The sequence below is a fragment of the Equus caballus genome, chromosome 12 (genome assembly GCF_041296265.1).
Source record: "Equus caballus isolate H_3958 breed thoroughbred chromosome 12, TB-T2T, whole genome shotgun sequence".
Lineage (NCBI taxonomy): Eukaryota > Metazoa > Chordata > Mammalia > Perissodactyla > Equidae > Equus > Equus caballus.
The window spans coordinates 33533743-33551766 of record NC_091695.1 but is presented as its reverse complement, the minus strand read 5'-3'; the positions used below and the strand labels follow the sequence as shown (position 1 = coordinate 33551766).

At 37.0% G+C, this 18024-nt stretch overlaps 1 pseudogene; it reads left to right on the top strand.

The window, feature by feature from the left end:
• Nucleotides 1–16377: 16377 nt before the first annotated feature.
• On the top strand, nucleotides 16378–17335 carry LOC138916516 (olfactory receptor 5A1-like; annotated as a pseudogene).
• Nucleotides 17336–18024: the final 689 nt, after the last annotated feature.

Sequence of the window (18024 nt, the reverse complement as noted above, 5' to 3'; positions counted from 1 at the left end):
CTGGAAAAAGTCAATAACAAAGAAAAAATATTAAGAGCAGCAAGGCAGAGGAAAATAACCTACAAAGGAATCCCTATCAGGCTTTCAGCAGATTTCTCAACAGAAACATTGCAGGCTAGGAGAGAATAGAATGATATATTCAAAACACTGAAAGACAAAAATTTTCAGGCAAGAATACTCTATCCAGTGAAACTATCCCTCAGATACAATGGAGAAATAAAAGCTTTCCTAAATAAACAAAAGCTAAGGGAGTTCATTGCCACTAGGCCTTCCTTACAAGAAATGTTGAAAGGAGACCTCTCATCTAAAACTAAAAAGCAAAGGTTTACAAAATGTTGAGCAAGGAGAAAAATAGACAAGTAGAATCAGAAAACTGCAGCTCAATATCAAGAAAGGTTAGTAAAAACTTAATTAAAACATAAAAGATAAAGGTAAGGAAAGCATCAAAAATATCTATAAACACTTCAATTTAGTCACAAATCCACAGCACAAAAAAGAATAATTTGTGACAACAATGACCAGAGGGGAAGAGGAAAGGGATGTAACCTACTTAGGCTAATGGAAACAAAAGGCTATCAGAAAATAGACTATCACATCTATGAGATCTTTAATCCTCATGGTAACCCCTAAACAAAAATCAGAGCAGACCCACATCATAAATAAAGTGAAAACCTTCACAGGAAACCACAAAACTGAAATGGCAGTCAGAAATACAAGGAAAAAGAAACAATGGAAATATAGAACAACCAGAAAACAAGCATCAAAACGGCAAAATTAAGCCCTCATATATCGATAATCACTCTAAGAGTAAATGGATTGAGTTCACCACTCAAAAGACACAAGGTGGCTGGATGGATTAAAATAGAAGACCCAACATTACACTGCCTCCAGGAAACACATCTCAGCTCTAAAGACAAACACAGCCTCAGAGAGAAGGGATGGAATATGATACTCCAAGCAAATTGCAAACAAAAGAAAGTAGATGTTGCCATACTTATATCAGACAAATCAAACTTCAAGATAAAAAAGACAGTGAGAGACAAAGAGGAGCAGTATATAATGATAAAAGAAACATTCCATCAAGAGGACATAACACTTATGAATATGTATGCACCTAACACAGGAGCACCAAAGTAAATAAAGCTACTATTAATAGACATAAAGGGAGAAATGGGCTATAACACAATAATAGTAGGGGACCTCAAACCTCACTTACGTGAATGGATAAATCATCAAGGCAGAAAGTCAACAATGAAACAGTGGCCTTAAATGAGACACTAGACCAGATGGCCTTAATAGATATATAAAGAAAATGACATTGAAAAACAGCAGAATACATATTCTTCTCAAGTGCACATGGAATATTCTCAAGGACAGACCATATGTTGGGAAACAGGGGAAACTTCAATAAATTTAAGAATATTGAAATCATATCATGCTGATCACAATGCTATGAAATGAGAAATCAAGTACAAGAAACAGACTGGGAAATTCACATTATGTGGAGTCTAAGCAACATGCTGCTGAACAACCATTGCATCAACGAAGAAATCGAAGGAGAAATTTTTTAAAAAGTACCTGGAAAATGAAAACACAACATACAAGCTCTTATGAGATGCAGTAAAAGGGGTCCTAAGAGCATCCTAGGAGATAGCAATACAGGCCTACCCCAACAAATGAGAAAAATCTCAAACAAGTAATCTTAAACTACATCTAACAGAACTTGGAAAACAAGAACATACAAAGCCAAAAGTCAGCAGAATGATGGCAATAATAAAAATTAGACTAGAAATAAATGAAATAAAGACTAAAAGAAAAAAGATCAACGAAACTAAGAGTGGATCTTTGAGTAGATAAATAAAATTGACAAACTCTTAGCCAGACTCACTAAGAAAAAGAGAGAAGTCTCAAATAAATAAAATTAAAATTGAATGAGGAGATATTTTAGTGAAAACCACAGAAATACAAAGGACTATAAAAGAACACTATAAAAAAACTATATGCCAAAAGATTGGAAAACCTAGAAGTAATGGATGCATACTTAGACTCATACAACCTCCCAAAACTGAATCAAAAATAAATAGAGAATCTGAATAGACCAATCACAAGGAAAAACATCAAAATAGGAATCAAACACTTCTTAAAAAACTAAGGCCATGATCAGATGGCATCTCTGAAGAATTCTACCAAACATTCAAAGAAGATTTAATACATATCCTTCTCAAACTATTCCAAAAAACTGAAGAAGATGCAGCACTTTCTGATTCATTCTATGAGGCTAACATTACCCTGATACCAAAACCAGATAAGGACAACACAAAGAAGGAAAATTACAGGCCAATATCACCGATGAACGCACATGTAACATTCCTCAACAAAATATTGGAAATAAAATAGAGCAATATATTAAAGCGAGCATACACCATGATCAAGTGGGATTTATACCAGGGATGCAACAATGGTTCAACATCTGCAAATCAATCAATGTGATACACCACATTAATAAAATGAGGAAGAAAAATCACATGATCATCTACATAGATGCTGAGAAAGCATTTGATAAGATCCAACATCCATTTACCATAAAAACTCAATAAAATGGGTTTAGAAAGAAACTCCCTCAAAATAATAAAGGCCATATAGGACAAACCCACAGCCAACATCAAACTTAATGGTGAAAAACTGAAAGCCATTCCTCTGAGAACAGGAACAAGACAAGGGTGCCCACTCTCACCACTCCTATTCAACATAGTACTGGAGGTTTTTGCCAGAGCAATTAGGCAAGAAAAATAAATAAAACGGAGTAAAATTAAAAAGGAAGAAGCCAAATTCTAGGTGTTTGTGATCAATGTGATTCTATATATAGAAAACCCTAAAAAATCTACCAGAAAGGTATTAGACATAATCCAAAGCTACAGCAAAGTTGCAGGTACAAAATCAACTTATAAAAATCAGTTGCATGTCTATACACTAATAGTGAACTAGCAGAAATAGAACTCAAGAATACAATCACATTTACAATTGCAACAGAAGAATAAAACCTCTAAGAATAAATTTACTCAAGGAGATGAAAGACCTATAAGCTGAAAACTATAAGACATTAGTGAAAGAAACTGGAGAGAGATAAAGAAATGGAAAGATATTCCATGCTCATGGATTGGAAGAATAAACATAGTTAAAATGTCCATATTACCTAAAGCAATCTACACATTCAATGAAATCCCAATCAGAATCTCAATGACGCACTTCATGAAAGTAGAACAAAGAATCCTAAAATTTATATGGAACAACAAAAGACCACAAACAACGATAGCAATTCTGAGAAAAAAGAATCAAACTGAAGGCATCACAATCCCTGACTTCAAAATATACTACAGAGCTATAGTACTCAAAACAGCATGGTACTGATACAGAAACGCACACACACACAGATGAATGGAACTGAATTGAGAGCACAGAAATAAAACCACACATCAACAGACAGCAAATCTTCAGCAAAGGAAGCAAGAACATACAATGGAGAAAGGAATGTATCTTCAAAAAATGGTGTTGGGGAAACTGGACAGCCACTTTCAAAAGTATGAAACTAAACCATTATCTTACACCATCCACAAAAATTAACTTTACATGGACTAAAAATTCGAATGCAACACTCGAAACCATAAAACTCCTAGAAGAAAATGTAGGTAGTACACTCTTCGACATTGGTCTTAGCAGCATGTTTTCAAATATCATGTCTACTCCGGCAAGGGAAACAAAAGGAAAAATAAACAAACGTCATTATATCAGACTAAAAAGCTTCTGCAAGGCAAAGGAAACCATTAATGAAATGAAAAGACAACCCACCAACTGGAAGAAAATATTTGCAAATCATATATCTGACAAGGGGTTAATTCCCAAAATATATAAAGAACTGATACAACTCAACAACAAAAACACAAACAACCTGATCAAGAAATGGGCAGAAGATTTTTTTTTTTGAGGCAGATTAGCCCTGAGTTAACTACTACCAGTCCTCCTCTTTTTTGCTGAGGAAGCCTGGCCCTGAGCTAACATCGTGCCCATCTTCCTCTACTTTATATGTGGGACACCTACCACAGCACGGGGTGCCAAGCAGTGCCATGTCTGCACCCGGGATCCAAACCAGGGAACCCCGGGCCACCGAGAAGCAGAAGGTGCGAACCTAACCGCTGCGCCACTGGGCCGGCCCAAGAAATGGGCAGAAGATATGAACAGATATTTTTCCAAAGAAGATATACAGATGGGCAGCAGGCACATGATAATATATTCAACATCACTAGTTAATAGGGAAATACAAATAAAATTACAGTGAGATATCACCTTATACCAATCACAATGGCTATAATTACCAAGACAAAAAATAACAAAGTTTGGAGAGGATGTAGGGAAAAGGGAACCCTCATATACTGCTATTGGGAATGCAAACTCCTGCAGGCACTATGGAAAACAGTAAGGAGATTTCTCAAAATATTAAAAATAGAAATACCATGTGATCAAGTTGTCCCACTACTGGGTATTTATCCAAATAATATGAAATAAACAGTCCAAAGAGATTTATGCACCCCTATGTTCATTGCAGCATTATTCACAATAGCCAAGATTTGGAAGCAACCCAAGTGCCCATTGACTTATGAATGAATAAAGAACATGTGATGTATACATCACATTGAATACTACTCAGCCATAAAAAAGATAAAATTGTCCCATTTTCAAGAACAAGTATGGATCTTGAGGCTATTATGTTAAGCAAAATAAACCAGACAGAGTGAGACAAATACTGTATGATTTCACTCATATATGGAAGATAAACAAACACATGGACGAAGAGAACAGGTTAGTGGTTACACAGAGGGGAAGGGGGTCGGAGGTGGGTGAAAGGGGTAGAGGGGCACATATGTATGGTGACATAAAAACTAGACTACTGGTGGTGAGCATGATGCAGTCTATACAGAAATTTATATAAAATAATGTACTTCTGAAATTATACAATGTAATAAACCAGTATGACGTCAACAGAATGAAAAAAAATAAATAAATGAAAAATAACAGTAATAACTGGGAAGCAGTTAAGAGGAGAAGTGGGAGAAAGTACTAATTCATTTTTTATTTCAAAGAGTCAAATCCGGCTGATTAAATTGAAATACGTAGTTTTTCAATAATTACTCCAAGTACTCAAAGTGAAAGATAAGATCGTCAGACTAGTTAAAAACAACAAACCCAACTATACGTTACTAATGGAACATGATTTAAATATAAGAACACAGAAAGATTGAAAACAAAAGGACAGAGGTATCACACAATTAACCCAAAAAATCTGCTGTAGCTTTCCCAATGTTACAGAGCAAACTTTAAGATAAGAAACATTACTAGAAATAAAAAGGTTATCTCAAACAGGAAGCTATAATCTCAAATTTGTATGCACTCAATAGCAGAGTTTCGAAATACAAGCAAAACTGTTAAAAAAGAATAATTAGGAAATTATAAGTACTGATTTCTAAATAAAATGAAAATATCCTTAACCATTGATATAGTGAAAATTGCAGGAAATTTTTCAAATAATTGTTTATGCAAAAAAAGCACAAAATTTTCCCTGCTTATCAAGGTATTTGAAGATACATATGAATCAACACCATCTTGAGTATGAATTTTCCAAGAAGCCTTTGAATGTTGCTCTGACTAAATGTCCATTCATCTGAATGTCTCTTGGGAACTCTCAAAGGGAGAATCTCAAAGGAAAAGAATCAAATTGTACTCGTCTGGTTTCAGAACAATGATGCCGTCTCAGGAGAGAGAGGTGATTCTGGAAAGAGCCATTTTTCTATCACTCAAATCATCCTTCAGCCCAGCCCAAAATTCATTCCTGAGTTCTGGCACAAGAGGCCTCGAAAAAGAATAGCGGAAAGAAAAAGAAATGGAAAAAGAGTGTTGACTAATACTTAATGGGGCATTGAAAGTGAAAGTAGTTTGGGTGGCATCAGGTGATGATCCTCTCAGAGCAGATATCTGTGTCTTCAACGCCAGCATTTCAGCTTTGACGCTAATGTTGGTTTACATCATAGTTAGTGGTGTGGCAGGTATCCGCAGGAAACACCACCATGATACAGACCAGGAAGGAAAGAAAATAGTAGGTAACACAATGATAGATTGTTGTACAAACGCATGTGAGACTCTCTGCTGAAGAGTCACAGGCATAGGAATGTGAATGAATCTAGATGAGAAGAAACTCTGGAAAATTTGTTTGTTCATTGTTTTCTGATCATGTTTTAATCCCCCAGCTGATTTTAGCAGGAGCACTGGTTTTGTATAGCATTATTGATTTAAACTCTGAGAGAAGTGGAAATGGCATAAACAAAATGTGTAGAGGGTGAAAAACAGAGGACCAGTGAGAGTGTGGGGAAGGAAAAATCCTTGAAGAAAACAATTAACTTGTCATTCTTTGCGTTCATTCTGTTCCCCCAACACACACAAACACACACACACACACACACACACGAGTGTGCATGGGCAAATCAAAACCACACTAAGATATCACTTCACATCTCTAAGGATGGCTATTACTAAAAAGACAAAAGATGAAAAGCGTTGGCGAGAATGTAGAAAAAAGAGACCCCTGTGTACTGTTGCTGTGAATGTAAATTAGTGCAGCCAACATGGAAAACATTATGGAGGTTTCTCAAAAATTAAAAATAGAACTTCCATATGATCTAGCAATCTCACTTCTTGTTATATATCCAAGGAAAATGAAATCAGTGTGTTCAAGAGGTATCTGTACTTCCAAGTTCATTTCAGCATTGTTCACAATAGCCAAGATGTGAAAACAACCTAAACATCCGTTGACAGATGGACAGATAAGAAAATATGGTATATAGAGATATAAAGAAATATTATTCAGTCTTAAAAAGAAAAAAATCTTTTCATTTGCAAGAACGTAGATGAACCTGGAGGAGGTTATGCTAAGTGAAATAAGTCAGACACAGAAAGACAAATATTCCATGGCCTCATTCAAATGTGGAATCCAAGATAGTCAGATTCATGGAAGTTGAGAGTAGAATGGTGGTTACTAGATGCGAGGTGGAGTGAAAATGGGGAGATACCAGTCAAAGGGTAGAAAGTTTCAGTCACACAAGATGAATAAGTTCTAAAGATCTAATGCACAACATAGTGACTACAGTTAACAATACTGTATTGTATACTTGACATTTGGTAGGAGGGTAGCCCTTAAGCATTCTTATAACAAAGAAGAAAGGAAGAGAGGAAGGAGGAAAGGAAGGAGGAAAGGAAGGAAACAGTAACTATGTGAGGTAATGGATATGTTAATTAGCTTGATTGTGATCATTTCACAATGTATATCAAAATATTGCATTGTATACCTTAAATATGTAAAATTTCTATTTGTCCATTATACCTCAATAAAGTTGAAAAAAGAATAAGTTAAGCAATGCCACAAAACAAAAGATTAATATCTAAAAAGTAAATGTATTTCTGCATACTCATAACGAGCAATTGGTAGTTGAAACTTTTAAATGTATCATTTACATTCTCACCAAGAAACGACATGAAATACTTAGGTATAAATCTAACAAAACCTGTACGAAAAAGACTACAAAACACTCATGAAAGAAATCAAATATCTAAGTATATTGAGGCATATATCATGTTTATTTATTAGAATACTCAATGTAGGAAGATATTAATTCCCTCAAATTCATCTCTAGACTCAATGCATTTCAAACCAAAATCTCAGCAGCATTTTCTGTAGACATTTTCAAGCTGATTCTAAAATTTACATGGAAAGACAAAGGAACTAGAAGAGCCAAAATAATTTTTATACAGAAGAGCAAAGTTGGATGACTCACATTAGCTGTTTTTAAGATTTATTCTAAAGCAAAGGCAATCGAGAAAGTATTGTATTGGAGAAAGGATAAATATAGTATAGATCAATGGGACAGAATAGAGAGTACAGAAATAGACTCACATGTTTATGATCAATTGGTTTCCAACAAAGATGCAAAAAACAATTCAATATAGAAAAAATATTCTTTTCCACAATGCTGGACATTTGGATATCCATGTGTCAAAATGTGAAACACAATCCATTTCTCACACCATAACTCAAAACGGATCTTACAACTAAATGTAAAATCTAAACTACAAATTTCCAGAAGAAACACAGGAGAAAGTCTTTATGACTTTGGGTTAGGCAAAAATTTCCAAGATACAATACCAAAAGCACAATCCCATCAAAGAAAAAAGTGACAAATCAGCTATCAAAAGTAATTTCTTCTGCTCTTGAACGGCATTATTAAAAGAAAGAAAGGCAAGCTATGGACTGTAAGAAAATATTTGTAAATCATATATTTGGTAAAGTACTTGTCCAGAAAAAAGAATCCTCAAAACTCAACATTTCTTTTAAAAAATAACCAAATAAAAAATGGACAAAACATTTGAACATGTAGTTCAGCAAAACACATGTGTAAATGAACATATGATACTCAACATCACGATTTGTCAGGAAAATGCAAGTTAAAACTGAAATGAAATCCCACATAGACCTAGTAGAACAGCAAAATAAAAAACAAAAAATTCTGGGTCTGGCCCAGTGGCACAGCAGTTAAGTGCGCCCATTCCGCTTCGGCAGCCGGGGGTTCGCCGGTTCGGATCCCGGGTGTGGACATGGCACCACTTGGCAAGTCATGCTGTGGTAGGCGTCCCACATATAAAGTAGAGGAAGATGGGCATGCATGATAGCTCAGGTCCAGTCTTCCTCACATAAGAGGAGGATTGCCAGTAGATGTTAGCTCAAGGCTAATCTTCCTCAAAGATAAATAATAAATAAATAAATAGATAAATAATTCTGACAATGCCGAAAGGTGGAAAGGATACAGAACAACTGATTCTCTCATGCATTTCTAATAAAAATGAAAAATGAGGCATCCACTTTGGAAAACATTTTGGTAGTTTCTCATCAAATTAAGCATGAAGTTACTATATGACCCAGCAATTTCACTTCTAGATGTGTACCCAAGTGAAATGAAAACCTGTGTTCCCAAGAAAATCTGTATCAAAATGTTAATAGCAGCTTTATTCACCATGGCCCATAAGTGAAAACCATCCAAATGTCCTTCAACTGCAGAATAATTAAACAAATTGTCTTACATTCGCACAATGGAATGCTACTTAGCAATAAAAAGGAATGGGATACTGATACACACAACAATACGAGTGAATCACGAATGCAAGATGCTAGATGAAAAAAGCCAGACTCAGACTGTATAAGTCCTGCTGCCCAATATATTAACTTTGTCCACCTTGTCTCCGGAGGTTCAGCACCACCATTTGCCTGTACAACAAAATCAAGACATCTTCTCAATGACAGCATCTTTCACTGTCATTCTACATGCTAATTTTCACAGATGCTGGTTCTCCCCCTTCTGTTGTTCCTCCATGCCTGAATGACGGGACTTCCCTCTCAACCCTCTAGATAGACGTGGTTGGGGAGGGATTAGCATGTAGATCACACATGATAAACCTACTTTAAAATTTCTATCTCCCTAAAACATTGGATTCTTTCCTTTGTACTGAGCCACAGTCCAGAGTATGTGAATACATTTTACCCAACCTAATGCTATAGTCTGTCTTTCTTGCTAACACATTTAGAACCCATTCTACATATGTTCCCCCAGGATTTTTCCAAAATAACTCAATATCTTTCAAGCTTGGGAAAAATAATCTCTTCTCAAAAGTCATACTTTCTACTTGTCCTCCTGGAGCATGCTGATATTTGAATCTAATTATGATCTGGCAGCAATGAAGGCTGGTTTGGTGGGGCTTAATGTGGACAGGCATCCCCTTGCAAGGCAATGCTTCACACGAGGCTAATAAATACTTATTGCAAAAAGGAAGGCTAGTCTCTTCAGACAGATTAAAAGGGACTATTCTCATGGCTAGAAAGGCTCGGGATAATTTAGGAGTTCAAGATTATCAACTTCCTTAGAGCCTACTGAAGTATCCCCAATCCAAATTTCAGGGTCTTCCTCTTTTTCAAACATGTCATAACTTTAATTTAAGAGGCTTTGCGATCTGCACAATTAAGTTTGCATCTGATTTTAAGTCTTATCGACCTTGAATCTACAAGAAATAAAATATTTATTTTAGAGCCTTTATAGAGGCTTTCTGGTTGTCTTGGAGGTGAGCTGAGAGTTTAAAACCCCAAGCTTGTCACTTTCTTTATGAAAACTCTTCAGTGGAGTCAGAAACATCCATCCCATCTAGCCATCATATTAGTCGTTATGACAAACATAATGGTCAAGGCAGCAGTAGCTTGGTTTTCCAAAGCTTGTCTTCAGTGACAACTTCATCGTAAGTAGCTCCATTATTATGGAAGCACCATACAGGCAAAATTCTTATCTCATCTTCCATTCTGTGTGTCTCTGATGAGTTACACAGGGTCTGGCACAGAAGAGGCATTAATAAAGACTTATAAAATGGACGAATAAATAATATCTCCCTTATCCATGTTTTCACTGGAATTCTATTCCTTAGCCTCTCCTGGATGTCTCCCCCTCTATTTCTTTCTTTGTCTGGTTAGAAAAACTTTCTCTCTCTTAGTTGGCCATGAGCTGGAATCAATTTTCCACTATTTATTCTAGTTATTTTTAAAAGATGACAGTTCAATATTCTCAGATTAAGAAACAAGTGAATCAAACCTTTTATTTTTCTCCCCTCATCTTCAAATACATGAATTAAAGCCTTGATTTTTATTGAATGCCTGGACCCAAATTATTTTTTGTTGTATGTAGCCCTCCATAGAATAAAAATCCTACATCTTTATACTCTATCATGCTAAGTCAGAGTAAGTTTCTAAAAATTTTAGAGGAAAACTTCTGTATCTAATGTCTTTCTCCTGGAGGAAGGTAGTAGGATTCTGTGAAAAGAGAAAGGATTATGAGTTGAGAGATACGATTGACCATATATACACATTTATGTGCAATTGAGTTCCAAAATAAATGCATGTACCATACATGCAAATGCAGGATTTCTTGTCACACAGTCCTTGGTTCAAATAGTGGCTCAATCCCTTATTAGCTATAAAATTTTGAACAGCTTACTCTTTCTCAGAATTTCAGTTTCCTCCTTGCAAGGGAGGGTTTGGAGGATTTAGTGAGTTATCACACATAAGACACCTAGTACAGTGTTTAGCACATAGTAGAAGCTCAATAAGTTTGAATTCCCATCTGCTTAAAATACTTCAGGCCAAAAAGTTTCTATGAAGGAGTGGAAAAGAGTTTGTTTGTGTGTTTGTTTGTTTGTTTACAATCTTTCTTTCTTCTGCAGAATAGGCGTCTATCTTGCCCTATGTGTCCCAATGTTATCTTGAGCTTGTTCTTTATGTACTACCAGAAGAGATCTTGAGTAGCCTTGGAGGATGAGAAAGCCATTGGGATGGAGTTTAATAAGCATCTTCTTCAGAGCACTTATATGAGCATACCACCCCAGAGATCAATTAACTACAAATCTGTGAAGTTTGGATAATACATTTCTTTCTTTTTCAAAAAGACTCTCAAGGGAAAATGTAATGAAACACCTCCAAGGAGAGAGGAAAAAAAAACCTCTCTCAAATTCCCCTGCAGCCCCAGCTTTGAAACACTTCAAAAATGACCCCAAATGCAGATATTAGCAGACAGCAGAAGAATTTCTTAAGATTTCATCTTTCCTCTTCTGTGTATCTTTTCCCTCCACTTTTCTGCCCACACATTCTATTCACCAAGTGGATATTTTGACCTTTGATAAATAAATCAGCCTCAAGCTTGCTCTCCAACTCATTAGCACTTTGGGGATTGGAAGCAGTTACCAAAGCCTGATTAGACTCCTTCCAAAGCAGAACTCAAGACAAGTATCAGCTAAGGGTCAGACAGAACAAGAGGGAGAAGGTGGGTGCAGCCATTCATATTTTACTTTTTGTCTTCATGCTCGTATTAATCTCACTTATAAAGCACCCTAGATCTACAAGCCCATATAGATGGCTAAGAAGCTCTTTGGATTTTAGTTTACCTCCATATACCTTTCAATTCTATCTGTCTTTCCTCAAATTCAGCCCAAATCTTACCTTTCTGCTCCTTTGATGGTCCTCCTGGACCATGTTTGAGCACTTGCAGCTAGAAAGAGATTTAAGAGGGAATGAAGTTTTGGAAGGGATTGCTATGTCCTTTAACACAGCCCCAATTATTAGTAAGTAGTCTGAAAAGTAATTTGGAAGGGGTGTGATTGGGACAGACTTGACATAGCAGATTTTCCAAACACTGAAGAGATCTCTAATCTCTAAAACCCGGTTTCTCTTTTCTGACTGATGGCTTGAATTTTACCATCTGAATCTTAATTCTTGAATTAATCTCTTGGTGCCTTTTGAATTCTCACCTCACATTGAGAGAGTCTCTTTCAGTTACATCAACCATTTGTGCATTTAGATGATAGACAGAGCTAGAAGAGCAAGACCTTGTGGACACCAGGTTCCTGGAGGAGTGAGAGGAGGAGGCATCATGAAGTGAAGGACACAGCCCAGATCATGAATGATGGAGAAACCATAGAAAACCCACATCACCTCCACAGTTTAGCTCAGGTTCTCTGCGTCATTATTCCATTTTTCTCTTCCATCACCAACTGCACCTGTTAAGCTCCGATTAGGAAGATTTGGCTATAAAACTTAACACTTTCTTGCCATTTTTGTCAAAAGATGACCTGAGTTGTAAATCCACCCTACCAGTTCTCATCAATCTCTAAGTGTCTGCTATGTGCAAGGTACTGTGCTAGATGCTTAATTTTGCTGTATTATTTTATCTTCACTATGGTCTTGAAGGCTAGTGTTATTCACAAACATTCACCTCCAGCGTCTATGAATCCAATGAGGTCCTGAGCCTCTCAAACTCTCCTTCTTCAGCTCTGTAAAAGAGGCCTGGTGTTGATTATACCTGTATTCTAGGATCAAAGGGAGTCCAGACTCAGACCAAATTGAGCCTCCCTGAGTTTGCAGTAAGAGTGAAGGAGATTTCCTTTCTCAAGGGAAGAAGCACTACTTCATGAGTAGAGTTTGGTGACATAAAGTGCTCCATACAACTCTTAATATACCTTTCACTTAATGTTTTAGAGTAAGATTCAGAGAATCTATATGTGGGAATAAAACCCGGGATATTCTTTTCTTTTTGTTTCAATTTGTCCAGCTTCACTTTCTGTTCCTTCCAAATGTGGAAGTTCTCTGCCCTAATGGCAACACTCTAAACAGACTTTCAGTTGACCCATCAAGTCCAGATGATTAAATTCTTCAATCTCACTCCTAAACACTTTTTACAAAGCTACATGGTCTATCAGTGAACTCATTATGTCTGTAAGATAAGCACACTTCAACCTGCCACATGAGAAGGAAGCGTTTCCAAAATAAGGCTAATTTCCATAAATAATTCTTTATGGAATATTCACTGCTGATAGCAATAACATTCCCAATTTATTAAGCAAACGTCCTATCTCAAGACCCATGAGGCTTTCACATATTATCTTAAACAACCCTCAAACAACTCTTAAGTAACCACTGTTATCCCCATTTTACAAATGGAGAAATAGAAGATCAGAAAGACTAAATGAGTTGCCCAACATCCCACGGCTGGCAAGTGGTAGAAACAGGATTAGAACCAGGCTTATCCTGAAGCCTACCCAGAATCATCACCACCAACTCATCCCCCTTCCCTTTGTGCTAACCTGAGTAGGTGCCCAAATGACCTTTAATAACATCACAGACCTCAGGTCTCTACCTTGCTAAATGGCAGACCCAACACAGAATGGGTGAGGGTTCCGGTAGAGCTGTTTTTGTTTAGCTCCCAATTTCTCTACGTGGCACTACATCTGCACTGAGTTATGTCAAACTTTGCTGGAGGCCCTTTTATTTTCTTCAAAAGGAAAGAATCCCCTCCTGATCCTGGAAATTCTACACACCTTTCACAAACAGTTGCAGAGCCTCTAAACATAATACAAATCTTAAAGCCATATTTGACAAGATTGAGATTAGTGTAAGAGATCTCTGAAACTCTGCACAAATGATGGCATGGTGATGGCTGAAAGGAGCTTCACATTCTCTCATTACCCAAATTTTAAGGTTTAGAACTGGAAAATCTGTAACAGGAGCTATTGAGTGCAAGAAGAGAGGGAGTCTATACCAAGGGCATATCTCTGTGCAATTTCCAAGAGGAAAGTAAAGATCAATGATAGCTTGACTGACTGGCAATAGGTAGATGTAGATTGACTTATGAAAAATTGGAGATAATAAAATGGCGTGGCTTTCCTAAACTGAGCCAGAAAAATTTATAGCAAATAGAGAAAGCATTACTTCCCAAATTGTGAAGTTATTGACTTGGAATAATTTCTATAATATATGTAAATTGTAGAGGGTCTTTGATACAAACAGCCATATGCATATACATATACTTGAACATGAAAGGCATACACCTAAATGTTAAGAGCTCTAATTTCAGGAGATAGATTGTCATAATTTCCAGTTTTAAGAGGATTTTTTTGCATTGATCAGGAAGTGCCCATGATTTTTAGGTTTATTATTTCACCGTTGTTTATTGACCTAATTATCTTCCAGTTCTCACATATTGCTTTAAAATTCATAAAATAACATTTCCATTTTGAAAAACAAAAGCAAATTTGTGAGATTCATCATATTTAAAGAGATAGGTAGAACAGAATGAAAATATTGTTTAAAAGATAGGTAATTTTGATGATTTCTAAATTGTTTGGGTTAAAACCTGAAGAAGGATCAAGATATATCCCACACCTATAAGGGTCATTCACCATGAGCCACCAGGCCCTCTGACCACACTTTTCCTAGTGCCTTCTGCTGAGTTGGGACCTCAGGTTCAAAGACCCGCTGATGGTAAGTGTTCTTTTCTGATTTATGTGGATTGAGACTTAGTGTGGATGTGGAGGGGGTGATGGAAATTCTTATAGATGTGGATTGGGTGGAATCAAGTCCCTGATCTTGAAAGATACTTCATATACTGAAAGTTATAAGAATTTGATTGAGGTTACATTGTAATTTCGATTTTTAAATAACAACAGCAATAAAAAACTCTTGTAGAGCACTTACTATGGGCCATGCATGTCTTAAAAGAGATTTAAGAAGAGAAGGAAGGAAAGAAAGAAAGAGAGAGAGAGAAGGAATTCTAATAACAAAGTGCTATTATTATCCCTAATTTTACAGAGTCATAGAGAGTTCAACTAACTTGCCCAAGATCACACATATATTATATGGTAAAGCTGGGAATTAAATCCAGGCAGGCTATAGCCAGAATCCACATTCTTAACAATTAAATAGCTTAGAGAGCTCAGACTGAAGACAAATTTGAAAGTGGAACTATGTTAGTATATTCAGATCTAATATTTGACAGTTCAGAGCATTTCTATACACATCTGGCCTAATCTTTTTGATGAAATAAGCCAGATAGAGAAAGATGAACTCCGTATGACTCCACTCATAGGTGGAAGTTAAACATGTAGACAAAGAGAACTGATTGGTGGTTACCAGGGGAAAAGCGGGATGGGGGAGTGGGCACAGAGGGTGAAGTGGGGCACCTACAACAAGACTGACAATAATGTACAACTGAAATTTCACAAGGTTGTAAACTATCATAATCTTAATAAAAGTAAAAAGAAATTTCATTTTACTTAGAGTCTACATAAAATGTCAAAATGGAACATAGCTGAGACTTTAAGTTTAAAAAAAATATTCTAAATGTCTGATTGGTTGTTTCACAATTACGTAGCTGAACCTGGTCTCTCCCTTGGTTTCTCCATTCTAATACTGAAACTTAAATAAGTTAGATGAATAGTTATTTTCAGGGCATGAGGTAACTCATCTGGGACATACAAAAAACTGTCCAAATAATAACTTTCATCGGGGATTTACTATGTATCAGGCACTTTACAAACTTTGCCTTATTTTAATTCTTAAAATAAATGTATGACATTGATCCTGTCATCTGTCTTAAAGAAAAAGAAATTGAAGCCTAGAGATGATATACATATCACCCAAAGTAACACAGCTGCTAATTGGTAGAGGCAGGACTTGATCACAGGAAGTCTGAATCCAAAGTTTAAGCTCATATCAACCATGCTATATTAAAAAGCAAATATTTAAGACAATGACTATAATTGCCTTCTGAGAGAAAGAGAGAGAATCTTTGCATAAAGTTGTAATCCTCTGTAATACTTTGCCCTCCCTCTCACATATTTTTTAATTATTTCTTGATACCACTGTAATGCAGATTGTCATTATTATCCCAGATCTGCATCTTGTCATTGTGGTCCATGGGAAACACGTCCACAACTAAGGCCTGGAACAGCTCATCAGTGACCACATTCATCTTCGTGGGATTTGCAGACCATCCAGAACTCCAGGTCCTGCTCTTTGTGACCTTCCTGGGTATCTATCTTGTGACCCTCTCCTGGAACCTGGCCCTCATCTTTCTAATCAGAAGTGACACCCGTCTGCAAACACCCATGTATTTCTTCCTCAGCAACTTGTCCTTCATTGACATCTGTTACTCTTCCACAGTGGCTCCCAAGATGCTCACTGACTTCTTCCAGGAGCAGAAGACCATATCATTCTTGGGTTGTGCTGCTCAGTTCTTTTTTTTTTGTTGGCATAGGTCTAACTGAGTGCTTTCTCCTGACTGCTATGGCATACGATCGATACACAGCCATCTCCAGTCCCCTGCTCTACACTGCCATCATGTCCCAGGGTCTCTGTACACACATGGTGATTGGGGCATATTTCAGTGGCTTCCTGAGCTCCCTGATCCAGGCCTGCTCTATATTTCAGCTCCACTTCTGTGGACCCAACATCATCAACCATTTCTTCTGTGACCTCCCACCAGTCTTAGCGCTTTCTTGCTCTGACACGTTCCTCAGTCAAGTGGTGAATTTTCTTGTAGTGGTCACTATTGGGGGAACATCATTCCTCATCCTCGTCATCTCCTACAGTTACATAGTTGCTGCTGTCTTGAAGATCCATTCAGTGGAAGGCCAAAGGAAAGCCTTCAACACATGTGCCTCACACCTGATGGTGGTGACTCTGCTGTTTGGGACAGCCCTTTTCATGTACCTGCGACCCAGCTCCAGCTACTCTCTTGGCAGGGACAAGGTGGTGTCTGTGTTCTATTCACTGGTGATCCCCATGCTGAACCCTCTAATCTACAGTTTGAGGAACAAAGAGATCAAAGATGCCCTGTGGAAGTTGTTGGAGAATAAGAAAGTGTTTTCCTAGTTTATGATTGAAAACATATTTCTCCAAACTGACAGAGACTTATATAACATATGATATCTACCTCCACCTCTGGCTTAGGCAAGAGGTACATTTTGTGTGCATATTTGGAAATGGAGGCTCCTCCTGCCAAATTTTTCTCACTGTTCCCCCTGGTGATCTGTCCACTGACCCCACCGTGGATAGCCAAAAAGGGGAAATGATTATTGCACAAAAATAATCTCCCTGGGATTCTCACAATTAGTATTACAGCAACCACATTTTATTGGGTACTTAACATATATGAGGCACAAAAGTTATTTAATAAAATACTCATTGCAGTGCTATGAGGCAAATAGTACTATCCCTATGTTACAAATGAAGAAATGAGGTCCTAGGAAGAAAAAATGACTTGCCCAGCGTTATACGGAAAGTAAGGGGCAAGAATCCCATTCAGACCTAGGTCCTCCTGACTCCAGAGCCCATACTCTGCCCAAATGCTGCCTTCCGTGTTCAACAACAAACAGCCCTGAAGTTGTACATGTGTATAACTCTTATTACTAGTATATGGCAGGATCCAAAAAGATACACTATGTATAGTTGAGGTACCTTACAAAACAAGATGCCTTTTTACTCCATTAAACATTCTCTCCAAGGTATCCCTGTTGGATTCCCATTATGGCTACTGAATAATTTTCTAAACAAAATGTACC